General features: G+C 40.1%; 1 non-coding gene across 1 annotated transcript; it reads left to right on the forward strand.

The window, feature by feature from the left end:
* Positions 1 to 6,718: 6,718 nt before the first annotated feature.
* Positions 6,719 to 6,825, forward strand: LOC141624307 (small nucleolar RNA R71). Its single transcript, XR_012534113.1, has one exon. It is a non-coding gene; the product is annotated as a small nucleolar RNA R71 (small nucleolar RNA).
* Positions 6,826 to 7,545: the final 720 nt, after the last annotated feature.

The raw sequence follows: 7,545 nt of genomic DNA on the forward strand, positions 1-7,545 counted from the left end.
ATGGGAACAAGGCTAATTCGAGGACTAATATGCTCTAATTATGGTCACATCAAATATCCCCAAACCGAACCTTTGCTCGTCCCGAGTAAAGAGGTGACAAAGACTAGGACCATTATTTAAACTAACCTAATAACATAGCCGATATGAGACAATTAGCGGATCTCACTCCGCCCCTTCAACTCACAACAAGACAACCATGAGGTAGGATGCCTTCTTGCATGGCAAGGTGGGTCTTGCCAAAATGGCGACACATCCAAACATTAAGCTCACAAAATCAAGTAATGGATGAATCTACAAAAGAATAGCCACTTTCCTCATCTAAGTGGCGAAAATTATCTACAAGGGAAGCAATTCAAGGGTACACACTCCTTTATAGATGCAATTTCTTCAAACTACTAAGCCTAGAAGGATACCAATAAATCACCTCCAAGTTGTGTCAAGTTAGGGTACCTTTGTCCTCAATTGTTAAATGCTTTTGTCAAGAGTAGACTCCCTATAGTGTTAGAAACACTGGAGGATCGCGGAATTCCCCCTCTTGCCTAGACAAGAAGAAGAGCCGTCCCCTCTCTACCATGCACAAAAATGGATACGATGGATAAAGGGATCGATAGAATTTGAGTTTCATTTGGGAGTTTGCTTTGTCCCCCCCCCCCCCCCATTTCTTGTTGCATTTGACATTTTGAGAACATTTTCTTACCATTTCTTTTGATTTTTGGCTTTTCAACACTTCACAACTTTTCAACTTTTTGCATTTCTTTTTGAACATTTTCAAAGTCACCCCATATGTAGTGAGGGTGCCTTATATTAAAAGCATTAGGAGTCTATTTTTTTTGCTCCTCTTTTCATTTTGATGCATTTTGCAAACTTTCTTTCACTTTTCATTTCATTGAACTCAAATCAATTTCTGTTTGTGCCCATTCCCTTTGATGACAAAAATGTGGTAGAACATGGATGATGGATGGATGCATGGTTTCAAGGGCCACCTTGGAATAAACGGTAGCCAAGGAGTTATCACACCACAAGGTACTCTTGACTAAGCCTTAATCCATGGGTCAAAGGATACTAGCATGACACATCCTAGGGTGTTTTACAAGCATTCTAACATGCAAAGTCTTAAGAAGAAAAAGCATCTACTAGGGCCTATATACACTTGTCAAGTTTCCCAAGTAGACGGTTTTACAAAATATTTCCAACATGCAAACTACATGCCATGATGCAACTAGCATATAAACATCCTAATGCATATGATTCTACCAACTAATATGCCATAAAATCTAAATACAAGTCCTAGATTCACATTGTTATACCGCATCAATCAAAATAAAGTCACATATCATTAACATAAAGAGGAAAAAGGAGAATGGAAAGATCATACCATGCGGTCTTCATGATCCTCATGTCTCAGATGTGGCGTAGTCAATCAATGTGAACAAGGATAGAACTTGTTTTTGGTTTTTCAATTTTTCAAATTTTTATGGTTTTTCGAAGTTTTTTGATTTTTTTGGATTTTTGAATAAAAGTTAAGTTAAAATTCTCATCCCAACACTAATATGGGCATTGTCCTCAATGGCCAAAATGATGGGAAATCAGGCAAACATGATGCATGAATTCTACACTAAATGCAAGCTATACTAATCTACATTACATGATGCATGGGTTTTTGTTTATGACGGAGAGCGTAATTTAGATTACCTCCCGTTGCGTATGCATGTACTTCCCCAAACCGAGATAGACATTATTTCTAATGTCCTAAAGTTGGGGGTAGTTCATGCACACAAGATGCAATGCAAGAAACTAAATTGTCATTTTAGATTTTCAAAAGTGGGAACAATGAAATAAGAAAACCTCAATGGGGCCGAGGTGTTAGTCATCTATGTTGCTAGGACTCTCCAACAATGATCAAGATAAAATAAATGAAACAAAGAAAGAAGTAGACAAACCTCAAGAGGGTAGGAGCCTCCAAAGCTTGCTAGTCTTCCACCATATCATCATTGTCATCATCTTCCTCAATAGAAGTGGACTCATCACCACTTCCCTCTTCACTTCCTTGCTCACTTCCTTCATCATCCTCTTCTTCTTCATTAGCCTCTTCTTCATCATTTACCTCTTTATCAAAAACCTCATCACCGACAACCTCATCGTAACCCGGTATCTCACCCCTAGATGCACTTGGAAAGAAGACTTCCCTATCCGCCCAACTAGGCAAAGGACATAAAGGATCAAGTAGTCCTTGCCTAGCTAAATGAAGGAGGGGTGGATATTGGGCTAAGTATGCATCTTCCCAATCCTTATAAGCTTGTTTGTGCATCTCTTGCATAAGTAGAGTCATGTAGTCATTGCTTGCTTCAACACCTTCGGGTTTGAACTCTTGATACTTGAATGGATAGGGTGGTGTGACAATGGAGGAGGAGGGTATTTCAATTTCACCCCTTTGTTGACGGATGATGTTTTCGGCTTCTTTTGAGAGGGGAAGAAGGTAGTTTGTCCGATGGACACTCAAACGGCATATCTTGGAAGGCAAAGTAAAAGATCTAGCATCATTGGTGAGCCACCTATATTTGGTGTCAAGAGGATTATGGGTAACCCACTTGTACTTGTTAATCATGGCATCCATGTCAATGAGATGACCCCCTTTTTTCGCCACATACTTGCTATCCTTGTTGAAATTCGGATCAAAGTACTTAGCCAAAAGAGTAACTAGACCTCCATTTACGATAAAAGCGGTGCCTTGCTTTCCACAATCAACATTGAGCCATCTTTCCACCAAAAGCCTTAGAGAATTGTAAGGCTTGGTGAATTCCCTTCCAATATTTAAGGCCGACTCAAGGAGAACACAATCGAGCTTGGTAAAGTGGTTAGTATCTTTTCTTGCAATGATTGTATTCCCGATGACCTTGTGCCATACTCTATTGCCCGGATGGTGGACTAATAGAGCGCGACTAGCATGATAGTTCTCAAATTTCCTCCCGGAAATCGCCTCCCAAAGACGAGCGGGGTCATATTTTTCGGGTTTCTTGTAATAACTAGGTGAATCACTAAGACCCAATACTTTACCCAAATCATCAAAGGTGATGCGCCTACTCACATTGGCAAGGCGGAACTCGATGTTTTCTCTAGTCTCTACCTTAGTCACTTTCAAAGAACTCAAGAATTCTAAGGTAAGGGAGGGGTATATCAATTCTCTTGTAGCAAACAATTTTCCCAACCCCATGGCTTCAAAGAAGGCTTTTGTTTGATCAAGGACACCCAATTTGTTCAAGGCATCTTCACATATGAATTTGGTGGGTAGAAAGGATTTTCTAGCATACTTGGCAAATGTATCGCTATGGGAGTTAAAAATGAAAATTACCTCCGGATAGTTTGATAATTGAGCAATTTCCGGAGTTGTTGATGTTGTTGCTTCCAAGGGAGGATTTTGTTGTTGTTGAACTTCCAAGTTTGAACTAGCTACCACCATAGCCAATGAGGCTTTCTTTGTTTGAAGACATTGTTGTCTTGTTGAGAGTGCCTTTTCCTTAGGTGCCTTTGTTGATCCTTTTGTCCTTGCCATTGATGATTATACCAAGAAAATAGTGAAAATCTTCAATTTCCAAGTATACCCAAATCGATTTTAAGATGAAAGGCTTTGCCTTTGTAATTTCAAAAATCGACTCAAAGGTTGAAGATTTTGGTGCTTGGTTTGATTTTTGTCGGAAGAGGACTGATTAATTGTTGTTAAAAGGAAGTTTGGATTTGATTTTGTTGAATTTGGTTAAGGAAATCTTGTTTTGGTGATGGAGAGGATGAGGGTTTTGAGTTTTGGGGTTTATAGGTAGTGTTTTGAATGAATGAATGAAGAAATGAATGTGGGAGGGGTATTTAAAATACCCGAAAATTTTGAAACTGCAGGGGAAGACGGGCGTCTTTCCTTCGGGACGTTCGGATTCTGCCTATTTTGGGTTCAGGATTCTCCCCTAAAGATGGGCGTCTTCCAGCAGGGACGCTCGGATTCTGTGACTGCGGGACGAGCATATTCTGCTGAAGACGGACGGATTCTGAGACAGCAAGCCTTCTTATTTTACACTAGCAAAAAGACGGGCGTCTTCCTGCAAAGACGGGCGGATTTCTGAAGACGAGCGTCTTCTCTACCAGGACGCTCGGATTCTTCGACAGTCCCAAAATTTCAAATTTTCAGTTAAAATGGACGGGCGTCTTTTGACAAAGACGCTCGGATTTCCAGGAGACGAGCGGATTCCCCTTGAAGACGCTCGGATTCTCCCTGGTCTACCCGGATTCAGTTCCATCCGTGCACTTGCATATCCCTTGTCATTTTTCATTCTTCAAATCCCGTGTTCTTCATTGTAGGGGCACTACTAAGGCATGAATAGCCTAGGCAATTGCTATCCCCACACTAAGCTAAAGCACTACACATCAATTAAATCATTAGTCCCTACCTCACTTCTCTAAAAAATGATAATTACCTTGATCAAAGCATAAAAATCCAAAAATGACAAAAATGCAATGTAAGAATTAAAATGCGAGTTAGGGAGTTAGAAATATTTACAAATGGTGGTTTAGGGAGGACTCCACCAAACTCTCATCCTTAGTGATATGTCATGGGGGCATGTCCAAGGTGTTGTTGATGTTGCTCAACACCTTGAAGAAGTAGTCAAAAGCTTGTTCATTATCATGATAAAGATCTTCAATAGACATTTGCCCTTGTTGTCCTTCATGTTGGTCTTTATCGATAGCATTACCAATATAGGGATTGAAAATCCCTTCAAACTCATCGTCCCAAAGACCACAAACTTCATCTATTTGATCACTAAAGATCTCTTGAGTTAATAGAGACAACTCTCCCACTTTCTTGTCTTGGCCAATGAGGCCATCCTCTTCATTGCTTGACTTTGGTGAGCTTTTCAAGCTCTCTTTGTTACAATTCACTTGCTCTTTGAATGGAGCATCATCAATTTTCTTCTTCCATTGGAATTCCAACTTCTTCCTATCATCCTTCCGGCTATAATGATCAACCATAAAACATGGTTCATGCAAACAGGGAGCTCTCATGGTCTTGTCAAGATTGAAAGTTATGCTCTCATCTCCTACTTCTAGAGTGAGCTCTCCATGCTTCACATCAATCACCGCACCCGCGGTGTATAACAAAGGTCTTCCTAAAATGATTGGAATGTTGGAGTCTTCTTCCATGTCAACAATGACAAAGTCCACCGGGATGAAAAAGTTCCCAACTCTTACGGGAACATCTTCCCATATCCCTAATGGTGTCTTCGTCGATCTATCGGCCATTTGGAGTGTGATATTGGTGCATTTAAGCTCTCTCATCCCTAACCTTTTACTCACCGAGTACGGCATAACACTCACACTAGCCCCTAGATCACATAAGGCTTTGTTGATCGTGGTGTCGCCAATGGTACACGGTATTGAGAAGCTTCCTGGATCTTTGAGTTTTGGAGGTGAACTCCCTTGAAGGATTGCACTACTCACCTTAGTCAAAGCGATAGTCTCAAGCTTCCGGATCGACTTCTTCTTTGTGAGGATGTCTTTCATGTATTTTGCATAGGCCGGCACGTGATTGATTAATTCCGTGAAAAGAATCGAAACTTCCAAATTCTTCACAATTTCCATAAATTTTCCAAGTTGGTCATCATATTTGGGCTTGGCTTGACGACTCGGAAAAGGAAGTCTAATCACAATGGGCTCCTTTTCCTTGACCTTGCCTTCATTTTTCTTTGAAATTTCTTCTTTTGATGGTTCTCCATCTTTGGAGTTTTGCACAATTTCTTCTTTGTCACTAGCTTCCATAACTTCATCCTCAACTTGCTTCCTTGGTGCTTCATACCTAATACCACTCCTCAAGTGAATGGCACTAACTGTTTCATGTCTTGGGGGATTACTTTGAGATGGTAATTTCCCCTTTTGTCTTTGTGAGCTTGAAGATGCTAGTTGAGTCAATTGTGTTTCCAACATTTTGGTGTGAGCTATGATGTTGTTGATGGTGATTTACTTTGCTTGACTATCCTTTTGCATTTGAGTGAAAAACTCTTGTTGATTCTTTTGCATTTGGAGGACCGCTTTTTGAACATCAAAACCTTGGTCATTTTGTTGATTGTAAGGAGTTTGATTTTGGTAACCTTGGTTTTGGTTGTAAAAGGGTCTTTGATTTTGGTTTCTCATGGGAGGTGTGGTGTATGTTGGTTGAGGGTTTTGAACATTTTGGCTTTTGTATGAGAGATTTGGATGGAATTTGGTGTTTTCATTGTAATAGTTTGAATAAGGGGTACCACTCTTGTATGCTTGAAAAGCATTCACTTGTTCATTTGTTCCCCTACATTCACTTTGGTCATGTCCCAAAGTTCCACAATTCTCACATATCCCACTTGGGATTGATGAAGATGTCGTCATGGCATTAACATGATGCTTTGGTGATTTTGAGGCTTCTTCAAGTCTAGCCATAGCGTTTTCAAACTTCAGATTGATGGTATCAATGTGAGCACTAAGTTGAGCACCCAATTGAGTAATGGAGTCCCCTTCATGCTTTCCTTCTCCTGTAGCCTTGCGAGGTCTACTATATTGTGAGTTATGGACCGCCATTTCCTCAATTTTGTTCCAAGTTTTATTGTCATCAACTTCGGTGAACATTTCATTTGATTCAATTTTGAGAATGTTTCTTGAGTCTTCATAAAGACCGTTCCAAAATTATTGTACCAAGAACCACTCGCTAAGTCCATGATGAGGACATGAGCGACAAATTCCTTTGAATCGTTCCCAAGCTTCATACAAAGATTCTTCATCTCTTTGCTTAAAGCCCGTAATTTGAGCTCTTAGCATGTTAGTATTTTCCGGTGGATAGAACTTTTTGTAGAAAGCTAGAGCCAACTTCTTCCAAAAATCGATTCCGAGAGTAGCCTTATCAAGGCCTTTCAACCATTGTTTCGCGGTGCCAATTAGAGAAAAGGGAAATAAGACCCATCGAATTTGGTCTTGAGTTACACCGGTTTGAGAAATCGCATCCCAATAGTTGCAAAAAGTCTCCATATGAGAGTGAGGGTCTTCACTAGGCATCCCCCCAAATTGGCTTCTTTCGACTAATTAGATAAATGCGGATTTGGCAATAAAATTTCCGGTTAGATGTTGTGGTGTGGAAGTACCATTGGGTAGGTTCTCCTCGGTGGGTACGGAATGTGATGAAAACTTAGGCATTATGGGTTGATTTTGTGTTGGATTTTGTGTTGGATTTTATGTTGGGTTCTCCTCACCTTCTCTTGCAAAAGAGTTGATGAACTCAATAGTATTTGGTTGAATATCTACAACCACACCAATACCTCTCAAAGTTCTCCTAGCAAGTCTTCTATTGGTTGTCAAAGACCTTTCAATTTCGTGATCAAAGGGTAACAAGTCACCTTGTGATCTTCTAGACATGCAAAATATCAAACAACTTGAAAATAATTAGAACAAACCTTAAGGAGTTTTACTTCCCCAAGGCAAAGAAAGACACAACTAATAACAATACATGAAAATCTAAATCAAGTTAACACCGTCCCCGGCAAC

The sequence above is a fragment of the Silene latifolia genome, chromosome X, assembly GCF_048544455.1.
Source record: "Silene latifolia isolate original U9 population chromosome X, ASM4854445v1, whole genome shotgun sequence".
NCBI lineage: Eukaryota > Viridiplantae > Streptophyta > Magnoliopsida > Caryophyllales > Caryophyllaceae > Silene > Silene latifolia.